This window comes from Nothobranchius furzeri, chromosome 15 (genome assembly GCF_043380555.1).
Source record: "Nothobranchius furzeri strain GRZ-AD chromosome 15, NfurGRZ-RIMD1, whole genome shotgun sequence".
Classification (NCBI taxonomy): Eukaryota; Metazoa; Chordata; class Actinopteri; order Cyprinodontiformes; family Nothobranchiidae; genus Nothobranchius; species Nothobranchius furzeri.
The window spans coordinates 29531211-29549311 of NC_091755.1; the positions used below are offsets into that span (position 1 = coordinate 29531211).

An 18101-nucleotide genomic window follows, 5' to 3' on the forward strand; every position below is an offset into this window, starting at 1 on the left:
TACCGAGGCAGATGGCTCACCTGATGGCGTGTCATTCGTTACCTAACCCATCTTAACTCAGCCTAGTGTTTACTTATGATGTTATATTTTTAAGTTTTGTGTGTGTGAATGTGCATATTTGTTGTTGTTTGTGTGTGTGTGCATGCTCCTTGGGAAATGGGTTGTGGGATGGGGGTGCAACAGTCATAATTATTTTTTTTATATTTTGGGGGAAATAATGGGATTATGGGTTATATGGGGGGATTTTAACCTGTAAAGCACTTTGAGCTGTAGTTTTTGTATATGAAAATTACTATACAAATATTGATTGATTGACTGATTGATTAATTGATAATTCAGTCACTTAGTCTGTAATCCCTTTTGTTTGATTGTTGACCCAAAGAAATGTTTCTACTCTAAAGTGTTTTGCCTCGCTCTGCTAGCTTTAACAGCTATATTGGAGAACTCAGTTGAGCATTTGCATTTCTAAAGTTTATATTTATGCTAGTACATGGCCTGTTTTTGTATAGCGCCTTCTTAGGGTTCTACAACCCCCCAAGGCGCTTCACAACACAATCAGTCATCCATTCACTCGATGGTGATGATGAGCTACAATGTAGCCACAGCTGCCCTGGGGCGCACTAAAAGAGGTGAGCCCTGCCTTACACTGGTGCCAAGAGTTCCTCTGACCACCACCAGCAGACAAGGTGGGTTAAGTGCCTTGCTTAAGGACACAACAGCAGCATTCTCTGATGGGAGCCGGGATCGATCCTGTAACCATCCAATTATTGGACAACCTGCTCTACCTCTTGAGCTACTGCTACCACTAGTGACTGTAGCTCCACTACCAACTGAAGACATTCCTGAATTGCAAGTGAGCCAAGCAGTGTTTTCGTTTGCAATACTTCTGCTGACATGTTAGCTTGCTGCGTGGCATTTTTCCACAATAAACCTAGCTGGCATGAAACCATAGACACCAGGTCATTAACAGACAACACAATCATACTCATCAATAAAATGTCTTGATGCTACTTTGAAGGAATTTAAGTGGTTGTTTTTATTTTAGGAATCAGTAGGACTGTTAATCTCTTATATAAAAGGTCTGATTGTAGGACTTAGTCTCAGTGATTCGACAGGTTTAAGCTAATTGGAACTAATGGGGATAGCTTTCTTTAGTTTTTTTATTTTTAAATATAAATTTGATAGTTCTCTTGAACTTACGCAAAATAACTGATTGGTATAAAAACTTTTTTTTATCAAATTAAACACTATATATATATATAAGGATTTATTAGTGCACCCTCCAAACAAAGACATGCTGATAAATGTATGTTGTGTTACAGCAGTGGTGTTAATACATTCTGCATATCTGAGGTAACACGATTCCCGCAAGTAAAAGCCTAAAGTTAAATATAGACAGAGAATGTTCTGTTGTCAAATAAAACATTTCTTTTAAAGCTAGAGGAATCAGTGACATTTATCTGTTGCAGGACCTTTTTTGCGGAGCGTTTTTCTGAGAAACTGGACCAAAATATATCCATCTGCAATTTGAATTCCTACTATTTTCTCTGTACCACCTGGCTTTCACATAAAGTTTTACATAGCAAAACTGGAATGTTCATTCATCTGCTTGCAAGTCTTGTTAAGCAAAATCAAACACAGGACATTCTTTCTACGTGCACATATAAAGGTGGAAAAATCCGAACACATCGCAGCTTGTGCAAAAAAGGCCTTTTCTGTCTTTCTGAGGGAACTGTTAGCAATATCACCGGGCAATTAGCAAGGAAACTAGAAAGAAATGGAGAAGCCAATTACTTCTGTGAGTTAGCTAAAGGCCATTTTAAACTGTGTGCCCATGACATAATAATGTTTATGGTAAATATTATAGTTGGAGACAGTGAGTGCATGGCGTGAGAGGCGAGAGGGAAAAAATACGGCATCAATCTCATATCGAGAATAATTTATTAAGATCTGAGATGCAGCAATTACGTGGAAAGGACCAAATAAAGAAAAAAAAAAAGAAAGAAGAAGACACCAACTCTCCAGGAACCGCATACATGATTGCAATCTTGATTAAATCCCCCTGGATCTAATGAGTTGATTTTCTGCTGTTAATATTGCATTGGCTGATGATGGATTCGTTAAGATAATGGAACGAAGCTAAAATATAAATGACTCCCTGTCAAGGAGCAGATTTTCGTCATTTTCCGTCTGACACCTCCGCCGTGGGGATTTGGCGAGGCCTTTTTGTGTTTAAAACCATCAGGATCTGGAATACTAATTGCTCGTGTGCGGACGCCTCTCTAATGCCTCTCTCCTCCCCGCCGCCTTCGCCCCACCCTCTTGGTAAATATCTGCTGCACATCTCTACGCAGAAACAAAGGCAGCAGCTTCTTTTCCTTTAAAGCTGATGAAAGTGGCCCTCTTTTCACTAATGTAAAATATCAAACGCAGGTAATTTCTGTTGCTCTTGACATGCGCTTCTGAAGGACTGGTTCACAGATGGAGGGCATACATTTGAAGCTACAGGAAAAACTGCTAAGAAATATAAAAAAAACAACTTGAAGGAAAAGTTTGTGTTGTTGACCTGTGTTTTTGAAAATAATTAATAATGGTAACCGCTTTGGTGCCGTGCAGAGATGCTGAGCTAGTCCCTCTTTTTTTTAAATTGTCTGTCACTCAGGTCAACTGGAGGAGCAAGTGTGCAATCTCCATGTCTCAATGTGAAATTTCAGCACAAGTCTGACAAAAACCTGAACTTTGATATTTCTGACAAACATTTGACATCAATTGTAGCGTAATGAATTAAAAATACATATTAGTTGTGCGCTTTCTATAAAACAACTTATTTTCTATCATTATTATCAGCCTCTATGCTCAATCTGACCCTTCCTTGGTGGCGATAATGATATCGGTTAACTTTTCATGCGGTGGATGCTTAGAGGAGTCGTCTGATTGGCCGACACCAAAGAGCCCTTTCTTCTGTGTGTCACTTTTTGTTCCCTTCTACATGGTTTTACTAAAAAGTCTTTTTTAATCAATCAAGAAGCAGGCAGAAAATAGGCTTTGTCATGGCTGGGCCCCGAGGTCGTGTTGTGCCTGCTCTGCCTGGTGACAGGTCTTCAAAAGGGATAAAAAGGGATATTTTGGGGCCAAATCGGGGGTTTCCATGGCACCGGCACTTGTTGCACATGGATCACTATTCTTTGGTTCTGCATGGGATTGAGGTTTCAAAGAGCCGGACAACAAAAATTAGGCTCGGAGGGGAGAGTGGGACTGTGGAGGTAGCTGCCCTCCAGCCCCTGACTCCTTCTTCTCCTACGGACAAGGGAGAATAGGAGCCAGAAGTGACAGAACAAAAAGAGGCCTACTAGATGCTGTCAAATATGCATGAATAAATGACCGGTTGCTCTCTCGCTCTGGAGCGTGTTTAAAACCTCCGGACGAAAGACAGACTACAAGACTCAAAGTACAGACCTGTTCAGTGAGAGAAGTGTTCTTGTTGCGGCTTCCACTTCATGTAATTAGAGGTTGTTTCATGTAGGATGAGGTCACGTAAACGTGTACGTTTCTGAGTTTATGTGTGGGAAATGAAACCAGGAAACTAAAACAATAGACGGGCAGTCATTACAGCAGAGAGGGTTATTATTTTAAACAGTACTGTTCAGCCGAGAGTGCGCTTGTGTGTTCCTGTTGTTAAATTTGTAATAATTAAGACACCGCCAGGCTGACTTCTTCCCTACTGCAAAAAAATAAATAAATAAATAAATGAATAAAAAGCTGGAAAGGCTATTTGTGCGGTTCTGCTTTGCATGATCTGTGCATATGGCGCTAAAATACAAACGCATGCACGAACAGATTTGAGCTGCTTCCACTTCTTTTAAAATGTTGTCCGGCATGCCACACCTGGAATTCCTGCAAAAAATTATGCACTCCCCTGCGTTTGGTAAACGGCCTTATGAGGTCAAGGTTTTTACATGTCAGGAGCCTTTTAGGTAATTTGCAATAATTTCCATAGCATCATCACTGCCACCTTCAATAGCAAACAAGGTTACACACACACACACACACACACACACACACACACACACACACACACACACACACACACACACACACACACACACACACACACACATGAAGAGAGGCGTTGGGGGGGGGGGGGTTCTGCCTTCTCACACTTGAATAAAGAAATCAAGAAGCACATTTAATCACAAATATTAATAAGCATCGTGGAATTTTGATATAACCAGAGTTGCGTATCCCCGTGATGCTGCAACATCACATCATTGTGTAAAATTTCAAGATTTACGGATGAGTGAAGCTGCACATTTATGTTCATCTATTCAAGGTTCTCAGCGATGTGCTGGCAGCCCGTTTAAAAGGTTAACGCAGTTGGGATATATTTCTTGATGGGATTTTATCATGCTAGGCATGCTCTGGTTCCTGATGAATATATTAAAATTATTACTGTGCAAACAGAGTTTCTAATTACTGACCTGCTTGCTATTGTACTGTGCGTTCAGTCTGCCCCCCTTCTTCTCCATGCCTTGTTTATTTATCTGCACCAGTGAATACAGAATAGTCTATGCAATGTCATTTCCATCCACATGAAAATGATTTTGAAAATGCCAATCTTGCCTATTATACAGTGTAATTACTTGTCTGCTTTTTGATTTTATCATTTCTTCAGCCAGTGGGAAGATATTTGGAGAGGCTAAACATCTTAGCAGTGTGTTTCAGCAGATGATTTGCTGTAAAAAAAAAAAAGATTCATCAGCCACATTTCAACTCAGTGACTGTAATTTACTGAAGTATTTACCTGCTGAGTGTGTGCACTTCTCCTCCGATATGACCCAACTAATAATGTCACTGAGATAAACTTTTATTTTGAAGGAATGCAACATGTTTTGATGCAGTTGGAAAACTTTGTAGACAAAATCTAAATCAATCAACTTGGCTACTACTACTACTACTACTACTACTACTACTACTACTACTACTACTACTGCTACTACTACTAATACTACTACTACTACTACTGCTACTACTACTACTACTACTACTACTGCTACTACTACTACTACTACTGCTACTACTACTACTACTGCTGCTGCTACTACTGCTACTACTACTACTACTACTACTACTGCTTCTACTACTACCACTGCTACTACTACTACTGCTACTTCTACTACTACTAATACTACTACTACTACTACTACTACTACTACTACTGCTACTACTACTACTACTACTACTACTACTACTGCTACTACTACTACTACTACTGCTACTACTACTACTACTGCTGCTGCTACTACTGCTACTACTACTACTACTACTACTACTACTACTACTACTGCTACTACTACTACCACTGCTACTACTACTACTGCTACTTCTACTACTACTACTACTACTACTACTACTACTACTACTACTACTACTGCTACTACTACTAATACTACTACTACTACTACTGCTACTACTACTACTACTACTACTGCTACTACTACTACTACTACTGCTACTACTACTACTACTGCTGCTGCTACTACTGCTACTACTACTACTACTACTACTACTGCTTCTACTACTACCACTGCTACTACTACTACTGCTACTTCTACTACTACTAATACTACTACTACTACTACTACTACTACTACTGCTGCTACTACTACTACTACTACTACTACTACTACTGCTACTACTACTACTACTACTGCTACTACTACTACTACTGCTGCTGCTACTACTGCTACTACTACTACTACTACTACTACTACTACTACTGCTACTACTACTACCACTGCTACTACTACTACTGCTACTTCTACTGCTACTACTACTACCACTGCTACTACTACTACTGCTGCTGCTACTACTGCTACTACTACTACTACTACTACTACTACTACTACTACTACTGCTACTACTACTACCACTGCTACTACTACTACTGCTACTTCTACTACTACTACTACTACTACTACTACTACTACTGCTACTACTACTACTACTACTACTACTGCTACTACTACTACTACTACTGCTACTACTACTACTACTGCTGCTGCTACTACTGCTACTACTACTACTACTACTACTACTACTGCTTCTACTACTACTACTACTACTACTACTACTACTACTACTGCTACTACTGCTACTACTGCTACTACTACTGCTACTACTGCTACTACTGCTACTACTACTAATAATACTACTACTACTACTACTACTGCTGCTGCTACTACTGCTACTACTACTACTACTACTACTACTACTACTACTACTACTACTGCTTCTACTACTACTACTACTACTACTACTACTACTACTACTACTACTACTACTACTACTACTGCTACTACTACTACTACTACTGCTGCTGCTACTACTGCTACTACTACTACTACTACTACTACTACTACTACTACTACTGCTTCTACTACTACTACTACTACTACTACTACTACTACTGCTACTACTGCTACTACTGCTACTACTACTACTACTACTACTACTACTGCTACTACTACTACTACTGCTGCTGCTACTACTGCTACTACTACTACTACTACTACTACTACTGCTTCTACTACTACTACTACTACTACTACTGCTACTACTGCTACTACTACTACTACTACTGCTACTACTGCTACTACTACTGCTACTACTGCCACTACTGCTACTACTACTACTACTACTACTACTACTACTACTACTACTAGTAGTACTAGTACTACTAGTACTACGAATCATAATGATATAAGGTGATAAAGTTTAGGTTTTCATCCAAGCATCTCCCTAGTTTTAGATTCTTTTTAGTTTCCCAGTTCAGTTCATTGCATGTTTAGTTTGTTCAGAAGCCTGAGGAGGAAGGATTTTTCAATGTAAGTTAAAAATGAAAGAAAACACAGGTTTTGATAGATTTCTTCATTAGCTCGTCTACATGAAACCACCCTATTTAAACATGAACCTGCAGATTACTTTTGCTTTAACGCAGCAGGTTTTTCAACTTCTGGGGCCAAAAACGTTACTTTTCCATTTCATTTTGATTTGCAGTCACTGCACCTGTCTCACATCATTCATCAGCTTGGTACACAATAGGTGTGTGCCCTGTATGTGTGTGTGTGTGTGTGTGGGTTTGAGGGTGTCACTCAGGTCACTGAAGTATTTGCTCTACATTATGGAAAAGGGCAGCCCTGTTGTTTACTCGTCTGCCTGTAATGTTGCACAGGGGGTTGATCAGGAGAGCTGATAGGAGCTGCAATTTAAAAAGAGGACACTGCAGCTCTGAACAAAAACAATTAAAGGAAAATGAAAGACGGCCCCCAAGGGTTAAAAATAGAAAATTATCAACTTGCATGCTGGATTCCACTATATCCCCCTCCTCACACACACACACACACACACACACACACACACACACACACACACACACACACACACACACACACACACACACACACACACACACACACACACACACACACAGCACCTCCTGCACCAGCACCCACCCACTCCCTTCAAACTTACTGGGCCTGCATTGTTATGTATGATCAGATCTGCCAGTTCTTCCTCTAAGCTCCTTGTCACATTTTGACTTAATGAAGTGCAACTTAGAAGGGAATTGGGTTCATCATGCTAGTCGCACGATGCTCCCTTGTTGTAGCAAACAGGAGTGGCATGGGACCGAAGCGCTACAGCGCGAGTCGTTATCATTCCGGTCAGTCTGTTTAACACAAAATTAAACAAAGAACTAATTAGTGCCTCATGAATTAATAACTGCACTGTTGCTGAGAAGAAGTTGGGTTGCTGAGGGGAGATATAAAATAAGTAGGAAGATCAGGTTGGAATTATTATGACTTTTTCTGGGGTGATGGTGCTCTCAAGGTTAGGAAACTTTTGAGAGGATTTAAAACAAGATTCCCATCCTGGTGCAACTTTATCATGTTTATCTGGATTAACAGACTTTTAGCATCTTATTCAAAAATGTACATCGCAGATTTTCTTCCATCTTTTACAATGTTTTTTCTTCTTTTTATCAGAGCATGGACGTAATTTTCACTTTAGAAGTGTGTGTGTGTGTGTGTGTGGGGGGGGGGGTATCTTTACAGTATGTTCTAATGGAAAACAGACTTCAACAAAAACAGTTGTTTTCCACTTGGTCCTGGAGCTCAACCAGCGTCAATTTAATATAGCGTAATATTGTTTTTAGATGGTAAAAAGTGCAGGGGTCAAAACTTGACTTTGGAAAAAGTGGGGGGGACATGTCCCCCCTGTCCCCCTCCAAAATTACATCCATGTATCAGAGAGAAGTGTGTCCACCCTAAAACGCAGACGGCTGCTGTTAAAAATGTTCTCAGGAAACTGACTTTAAAGATGACTAATGTCCTAGAAACGCCGACTGAGAAAAGGCAGAGTTAACTGTACTCTGTCCAGCTGCTCTCCGCCTTTCAAAGGCCTTTAGAAACTGCAGCCTCTTCCCTCAGTGGTCATCCTTTTCCTCCAGCTGAGACGTGGGGCCTGGCTTTATCCGTGCACTTTTCTTCTGAAAGTGAAAAGGACAAGAGCGAAACAAAAGCACCCGTCTCTTTTTCCTCCATCATTTGAAGAGTTGTCACGTTATGTCAGCTGCGTGCTGCAGATTAGATGAGCTATGAAAATGCAAAGATTTGTCAAGAACCTTTATGTACATAGAAATAATCAGAGTCCTGGGTTTTTAATGTATTTTTTTCCCTTTGCTCCCTTTCTCAGATGAGGTGAGCCCCCGGATGGATTGACTCCCCAGGAAGAGAAAACGAGGTAGGGCGAATCCCCAACATGACTGATTACTGTCCCCACCATCTCCCCTGTTCATATCTCCAACAATATCAGGCATCTTCATTAATCCCCGTGGATCAATGTGTCTGGGGGTTGTAAAAATTGACAAATGACTTATTAGAATCCCACCGTTTTATTTTCCAACTGATTAACTCACAGCAATGTTGTACACTATACAGGCTCACTGATGTATCTGTTTTCCAAAGCGAGCCCCCCCTCCTCACCCCTCAGCCCCTCTCTCTACATATCTGTCTTGCTGTGAGGGATCCATACAGAATATAATGTACAACGTTGTGTTTTGGAAACCCTTCCAGGCTCCAACGACTTAAAGCTACAAGAACAATAAGACAGTTTGGACATTTAAAATCTGCCATTTATGTTTCCTGACATAAACTGTTATGGGGCGCTGCTTCGTCTGACTCCCAGTGCTTACAACGCTCTAAACAATCCTTTAGAATCGGATAAAAGCTCTAAGGCGGAAGTATTAAAAGTATTTAGGCAATGTGGCGTCTCCGTTTCACAAAAACTGATGCCAAGTTCTCGTTATCCAGGTTGCACCATTCTGCTAATTGTAGCTCGTCTGCCTGTTTTGTGTCAGGATGTTGTTGCAGCTCCGTCCAAATCCTGACAAAATAATAGAATTTTTCCTCTATGTGTCATTTATCACTGTAGCAAGCAGTAGACACAGACATCTAAGTACAGATGACATCCACCAAATTAACAAGAGCAGAAAAAAACCTTTGTTGCTTAAAAAAACCAGAGTGCCTCTGTACAATTTGACTCTGGAGAGGACGCTAATGACTTGTGACTTAAAGAAACCGGGTTGCTTTTTTTCCCCTTATCTCTCCGTGAGATGAAACCTTCTGTGCTAATGATGTTAGCTGGTATGAGCACAATGCTGATGTGGGAGTCTGTCATGAGGATGCATACAGCAGCCCTTGCCCCTGGCCTCCCTAGTCAAGAGGGATCTAAACATTCAGATGTGACAGTCTGGGCTGTCTCATGTCAAACCAGAGACCCCGTGCTATCACTGGGGGGTGGCACAGTCGTGAATCGAGGTGGAATGCTACACCGCGCTCTTTTTTTTTTGTTTCTGCTGGTGTCACTCACACACCAGAAAGAAGACACACTCCGTGCATCAATCAGAGCTCCAGATCCGTGGCCGGAGTTGCTTCCCCGCTGCGTGGCGACGACACCTTTTGCAGATTTCCACATAGACGGAGGAACAAACGACAAAAAGGTTGCTGCTGCGTTTCCTCCAGTAAACTAAAGGACGTCTGTGAACAGGTTGCTCAGGAAGCAAACTTATGTGAGATCCAGCACCACAGCAGACTAATACTGCTTGTCTAACCACAAAACAACAACATAACTGAGCACGGTTAGTTTAATTGGCTTTTGTTGTATGTTAATGAAACTAATCATGAAGGCCAACTGGCTTTAACACGTGGCTGCTGTGACACCGACCCCCCCCCCCACCCCCCCCCACCCCCCTGCACTCATTGTGGCTCCCACTGACTTTTGTAAAAGATGGAGTTCCTCTCTTAGACAGTGAGAAGAAAATTAAACCGCCAAAAGTGTTTTCATTGGTTAGAGGGATGATCTCAGGGGACTTCAAGGCTTTTAATTGAGCTCAGTGAGAAGAAATTTGTATGACTGCTCGCCAACAACATTGGTGTCTCCTGTTTTTACTTCTGCCTGATCCCAGTGAAAAAAGATTTGGCAGCTCGTGCGTTATTATTAAATGAAGTAGCAATCAGCTTCCCAATAGTGTGTGCTTTGTACTTTAGGGTCCTGCTAAGGTTGTTTTCCACTAATGGATCATACTAATAAATCTGATAAGAGCTGATAAATCACAGCTGTTCTTTCTTTGTTCTGTGTTTTCTGTGAATTCACACAATGAAGACCAGTAATTCTCTAATAAACAAGAGTTCATTTAGTCATGCATAAAGGTGAATAAAGCTCACAATCAGCCACAGGAAAGATAATTTGTCTCACTGAGAGAATAAAACAGCAACTCGTAAAACTCGAGCAGTTGCCTCCTGATTTTCGGCGCTTTTTCTTTCTCCTCCACTTATTTTGTCGTTTAGATTTTTTCAGCGTGGCGAAGCAGAGGCTATATGGAAACGGCAGCCCTGTGTAAATATTTATGATGTAACATCTCCATGTGAATAGACTTTCTCCCCAATCCATCCATCATTACGGGCATATCGTGAATGCCCACCTCCCGGCGGCAGCTCAGGGCCTTTAGGAAGCTCAGACAGGAGCGGCGTGTCCCCCTCTCATTCAAAGTATTTGTTTTTCTTTTGACTGGGGGCAGCCCAGCTGTGAGGGCATTTCATGCGTCAGCCGCTCCACTTTCATTCACGGTTGACTTCAAAGCCTGTTTTAGCCTTTTGTTTCTGTGACGCGGCTGCTGGACTTGAAAATGCCCAAACAGAAAAATGTGATGTAGGTCAATTTATAGAGTTATGCCCCTGAAAAAAAAGCATTCTTCTTGTCAAAACATAAAGCTCTAGTTACTGCCCCTACCACTGGTTCTGTGCTTGTTGCCTACATATTTCTTCCTTCCCCCCACAATGAAGCTGAGTCAAAACTATGAATTGTGATGAAAAAGGCTAAAGATTAGAATGTGACCCAAAAAATTTATGTTTTAAAAGAGTTTTAGGCCATGCTTCAGTGTAAAAGTCATAAATAATTAATCGCAATCTTAAATTTTTGCTTCCTGAATAACCTCTGCTTTGGGAAATAGAGCGATGCCTTTTAGGACTGATAAGCTAAAGGCTAGTCTAAATGCAGATAAGAACAAACCTTATTCCTTCTTCCGTTTCCAAAAATATTTTAGTAGTTCATGTTATTTTATAAACTGTCATCCTGCAGTTTTTTCAGTTTTGCATTATGTGGGAATTTGAATAGAATTCTCATTTTTTAGCTTTACAAGCGTAAGCCAAACTAGCAGCAGCAAAATGTAGCAAATCTAGCTAGGGCTGGACAATATAACACAATCTATTGCCATTGTAATTTCAAAGATTTATATTTTTAATTATTACTATTTATTTTTTATTTTTTTTTTTTTGCAAAGGACTACAAAAATTGTACTGTTGAATCGTTCAAGTGCTGTGCATTCAAGCTCCAATGCCAAAATGTCTTCTTTTTGTTTCGGTAACCGGAAGGATTTTCGCCACTCTGGATGCCCAACCTCAGTTTAGATGATAGTGATCAGCAGTGTTGGTCATTACTAATAACACATGATGTTTACCAGTAATGATTAATCTAATTAGTTGTAAACAAGATAACTCAGCTGCCGTTGCCCTAGAGTGTGCTTGTTTGGTATTAGCTACTTGTGCTGCCCGGACATTCTTTAGGATGGACCGGCAGTAAGACGATGGCAGCAGCTACCGTTTTACTCAGCGAGTTTGAAGGCAAGGATGGACTTAACCGATTTCATTCCAAATGCTTGCTTTCAAACCTGCTGTGTAAATTATTTGAAATATGAGTAAAACGCTCTCCGCCACCATGTTCCCACTGTTTTGCCTTCTGAAATGTCTGGGTGGCACGCCGGACTTTTATATTCCCATATGTGCGAGAATGACAACATTAGGATGTTGCTGCAGTACTTGGTGCAACAAAAGGAAGATAAAAATAGGAGATAAGAAAATATTGCAGGTAAGAATATAATCATGATAAAATAATAATATAAAGTGGCAATAGAAGACAGTGTAGGTAATAATCAGAGCGGATCAGTTCAGGTACAAACACAATACAGGGTCAGGTGACTGGAACCAAACGACTGGAGTGGGCAGCCCTAGGATTGTCGTTCACGAGTCCGACCGCAAAGAGGAAGAAACTGTTCTTGTGGCGAGAGGTTCTGGTCCGAATGGATCTGAGTGTCCTGCCATATGGGAGCGAGTCAAAAAGACTGTGTCCAGGGTGAGATGGGTCAGCTGTGATCCGACCTGCACGCCTCAGTGTCCTGGAGGTGTACAGGTTCTGCATGGAGGGGAGTCTGCAGCCAGTGACCTTCTCATTAGAGCGCACAACACGCTGCAGCCTCTTCATGTTCCTGGTGGTAGCTCCAGCGTACCACGCAGTGATTGAGGAGGTGAGGATGGACTCGATGACTGCGGTGTAGAACTGCCTCATCGACTGCACTGATAGGTTGAATTTCTTCAACTGCCTCAGTAAGTACATCCTCTGCTGGGCCTTTTTTATGAAGGAGGTGATGGTGGGCTCCCACTTGAGGCCTTGGGTGATGGTGGTGCCCAGGAAGTGACATGAGTCCACCATCGTGATGGGAGTGTCAGACAGGGTTATCGGGGTAGGGGGGCTGTGTGTTTCCTAAAGTCCACAACAACCTCTGCTGTCTTCTGGGGGTTTAGCACCAGGTTGTTGTGGCTGTACCAGGACACCAGCTGTCATTTTATGATTATGGTAAATGGCCTGTATTTGATTTAGGGCCTTCTAGAATCCTAGAACCCCCCAAGGCACTTTACAACACAATCAGTCATCCTGGTGCTGATGAAGCCACAGCTGCCCTGGGGCGCACTGACAGAGATGAGGCTGCCGTACACCAGCGTCACCGGTCCCTCTGACCACCACAAGAAGGCAATGTTGGTTTAGTGTCTTGCCCAAGGACACAGCGACGTGACAAACTGAGCGGGGCTCGAGCCTGCAACCTTTCAATTACGGGGCAGGCATTTAGCTCCTCTGCCACCATCACACCACAAAATAATCGATTGTGAACACTTATGAATTGCTATCAATTTGGCACATTTCACATCACAATGAATGGATTAAATAATGAGCTGGCACAACGCTAAGCACTGGACACCACTCATTTTATTACAGTGTGGAGGAAGGTAAGGACAACACCAGGTAGTTCTGCTCACATTCTTCAATCACTCCAAGCAAGTCTGCGTAAAGGATTGTAACACACAAAAGGCATACAAAACAAGTCTCCTCCCACACGTATCACCTCCTGTCTCTGGGTGTGAGTGGAGCCCCCTGGTGGTCTGCCACAACAGCACATAGCACAAGTACTCTTCAAAGGAGATGTTCAGTTTGATGTAAGCATTTGTATTTTTATCTGAACAGCCATCAGTTTAGCCAAAATAATATACAGCACACAGCAGTGTTGGTAATGTAAAAGTAACTGTTTTTGAATAAGGTAACTAGTAACTGTAACTGGTTGCTTTTTCAGTAACTAGCATAGCACAGGTAGGAAACAGAAACAGACAAGTGAGGAAAGCATGGGTTTACTGCAACAGATGTCGTTATTGCACTATTCAACAGAGTTATGGTAATCAAAGTTTAGTTTTTTTTTCATTCTGCACAAAAATCTTCTGTTCCTTCAGTTCTGTGCATTCAGGGGTCAAGTCGGACAAAGAGTCCTTCTTTTTTTTTGTTGAAATTACTGTAGTGAGAGATAATTGGTGATGATAAAGTTTACAAATGAATGTTTGTTTGAACCTTTAAGAAATTTAAAGGATTAAATCAGTTTTAAGATGGCAGCAATGCTTTTTGGAGCTGGGTCTCTTAGCACAAGCAATCCTTTAACTTTTATAAATGTTCTTAATGAGTTTTGAAACATAGAGGTATTTTCTCAGAAATGTTACGTAATTTGAAATTTGGAAGTCCCACATTTTGCTGCTTCTGGTGAAATATATGCATGCAAATAAACACAGAATTCCATGTAAAAAAAACTTGAAATGCAAGGTGATGGTTGTGTAAATATTTATAAATCAAGATTTGTAGGAAACACCTAGAAATCTTGGAGCTGTTTTAGGATATGACTTTGGTGTTGGCTGTTTGACTATAGCCTTGTTGGACCTTAAACTTCTTCAAGTTGAGTCAATTCAGGAATTTAAATACACTGGTTGAGATAGTGATTATGAGAAAGACACAAAAACACATTTCAAAATAACAAAACAATCGGTTTAAATCTTTGTTTTCCTAATATTGCACTCATCTTGTAAAAAATGTCTAAAAGCTTCCTCTAAAAATATCATTTAGGAATGGGATTATAGGAAAGTTGTGCGTTTAGAAAGAATTTGCTCTTCTGAGGATGAATGAGGTTTACGGACAGACACCATATCTGTTAGGGCCTGTGCCTGCACAGTTTTAGCTTGTGCAACATGTCTTCTTTGGTACACACAAAGCAGGCTGAAGAATTTAGTTTTCAAGCTCAACAGTCTTTCATGAATGCAAAGGTGCCGTGGATTTATGAGCTTGTGTGTTTGCAGAAGTAGGTAAGTCTGCTGCCTTACCTAAGTGGATTACAAGGTTTTAGGCTTTTCTCCTTGCACAACTTATCGGCAGAAAATAGGCGTTGCAGACGTTAGCGAAATATTGCCTCCCTGACTCTCATAACATTATCATTAGCCATGGAGGATTGCTGAAATGTGATTAATACATCACCATTTTGACAGAGTGAGCCTGAAAAGGTAATATGGATTATTACAATGGCTGTAGAGCTCGATACCGCCATCCAAGTTTATCCATTTATCTGCAATGATGAGACTCTTTTGTGTTGTATAGCATTGGAACATCTATCTAAATAACAAAAGATATCATTCCCATACACAGTTGTTGTGCTGTTAATATTCAGCCCATGCAACAATGCACATGGGAATTGAGTGCTGAGACAAAACTTGACTCAGAACGGGAGGAAAGTCCATAGAACATTATGAGCTTTATCAGTCGATGTTCAAGCCTCTAGTACTGGCCATTTCTTCCTTGGCTTAGGTATCTGATTACCTTCAAACAAAAATATTGCTGCTGTATTGTTCAATTACAACTGGTTGAGTGCTGAATGATGCAGTTCGCTGTCTAAAAGGTTTTTTTTCCCTTTTCTCTTTTTTTGTGCACACTTTGTGCGTGTTTCATGTAGCCGGCCTTGGATGATCCACGCTGAATAAATGCCATTTTTCTGTCGTTTCAAGTGCCTCTTTTCTCTCTGCATTCATTCAAGCTTTCAATACCTTTTCTCCCCCTCTCTTCTCTTGTCTCTTTTTTTCCATGAGCAGGAGGGTTTTACTTTACTCCTTTGTCATCCTAATTGATTGCATTAACCTTTTGAGTATTGAATTTCCTGTGCATCATGCCGAGCACAATGTGGAATATTATCATAATCCTTCCAAGTAATGGACACAGGGCAATCAACAATGCTTTAGGAAAAGTACATCTTTGAAAGATGGAGCATCATATTATTTTCAGTCCAAAGACTTGGATGTGGTAGGATAGTTGAGCTTTGAGGAACTTTGTCAATAAAGTGAGGGATGGTTGTTGTGTGGGATTAAAATATTTATTTATTTTTTTTAGAGTTCAAGAGGTTACGTTGGGTGCTTATAACTGTGTTGGAACGTAATGTCGATGTTCTATCATTTTCTGTCCTTAATGACAAAGACGGATGCACAAAAGACATGTCATTCATCATATAAATGATATACTATACTGTGTAAATATGGCTTTAGTTTTGTTCTGTTCAGATGTTTTTTTTGGTGTTTAAACACATAAAGCAGCTTTGAGAACAATGTCTGTGACCACAAGTGATGATTCTGATGCACTTACATTCAAGTTTAAAAACAGTATGTATGTGTGTGTGTATACATGTGTGTATGTGTGTGTATGTGTATACGTACATATATATATATATATATATATATATATATATATATATATATATATATATATGTATATGTATATACGTATGTATATATATATATATATATATATATATATATATATATATATGTGTGTGTGTGTGTGTGTGTGTGTATGCATGTGTATGTATGTGTGTATGTATATATGTAAATATACATGTGTGTGTGTGTGTGGGAGGGGCTGGTTACCTGCAGCAGGTGTGTGTGTGTGTGTGTGTATGCGTGTGTATGTATGTGTGCATGTATATATGTAAATATACATGTGTGTGTGTGTATACATGTTCTTATGTGTTTTTTATGTATTTTTATTGTCATTTATTGTAGTTGCTGTATGTTTTAGAGAGTGAACATCTACCGAAGCTAAAGTCCTTGTAAATGTAATTTTACTTGGCCAATAAATCTGAAATCTGAATCTGATCTGAGATGCTACCAAGTTATATCACTAGCTAAGGAAAAAGATTTTTTACTAGAATATTTGCCTAGTGGCTGAACTAGTAGTAAATGAACAGGTTTGTTATGTTTTAAAAATGTGTTAAAGCTGCAATGGTAAATTTGCCAAACAAGCTAGCTTTTAAAGAAACAGAGTCACAGAACACTCATCCTAGGCCACATCCCTCTTATATTGGCAATGAGCATTGCCACAGTAGAGAGCGCTAAACACCATTCACACGTTCTAAGTACAAAAATCTTTGGTTTTCCTCGACTTCAAATTGTGTTTTTCTTTTTGGGACTCTGGAAGTTTGTCCTGAAGTTGGTGGCAGCAGCCGGCTGGTGTTTTGTTGCAAAATTCACGTTTTTAATGAGTGGAGGACCCAGGTAAATGTAGTGGTAAATGCAAATGGTCCTGGTCAATATTTTCATTTTTGGTTATTTTTCTTTACAAAATATTTATAGCTATACTTCAGAACTATCAGAACTTTGTTAAGTGGCATTAAAAATGTTTTAATCTAGCTTATTTTTGCAGATTTGCTGTCATAGCTTTAAGCTTGGTTTATGCTTGACGCGTCTGCGAGGTCCGCACGGCTCCGCGCGGCAAAATTGCGTCATTTTAACAACCACGCCCCTCCACCGCACCTCCGCACGGCCAAAACTCTCCGCACCACGCACCTAGGAAATTTTCTAACCACACGGATGGTCGGACGCGGAAAAACATGGCGGACTGGCAATAACTAGTATGGCAGAGGTTCGTGAATACAGACATTTGTATGATTCAGCTCTCAAAGATCACCGTGATCAACATGTTGTTAATAATTCTTGGAGAGAAATAGCTCGCACTGTCGGAAAAGACGAGGACGCTGTTAAAAAATGCTGGAATGCCATGTTGTAAACAACAGTAATTTTTACTTCTACTATGGTGTAGTGTTGGATGCATGCCATAGAGCTCCATGCTGCCCCCTACAGTTTGGGAGAATATTGGCTCACCGCAGAGACAAGCCACATGATCATAAACGCTGCAAGTTGTGAAGTGTGTTCCATCCGCGAGCCGCATCACTAAGCGGAAAATAAATGCGTCAAGCATAAACCAAGCCCTATTCAGTAGGGCTTGGTTAATAGTCAGCCCTATTGCCAACATTGCCAAGCATTCAGCCAATCCTTCAACGTGCCAAACGTACAATACACAGCTGT

At 40.6% G+C, this 18101-nt stretch overlaps 1 protein-coding gene across 1 annotated transcript in view; it reads left to right on the forward strand.

Moving 5' to 3' along the window:
• The window catches only part of casz1 (castor zinc finger 1), a 212189-nt gene that overhangs the window by 105592 nt on the left and 88496 nt on the right, over nucleotides 1-18101 (forward strand). Inside the window, exon 4 of the mRNA XM_054745828.2 lies at nucleotides 8752-8799. The gene's annotated coding sequence lies outside the window, so the exon portion shown is untranslated. The remainder of the gene's footprint in view (nucleotides 1-8751; nucleotides 8800-18101) is intronic.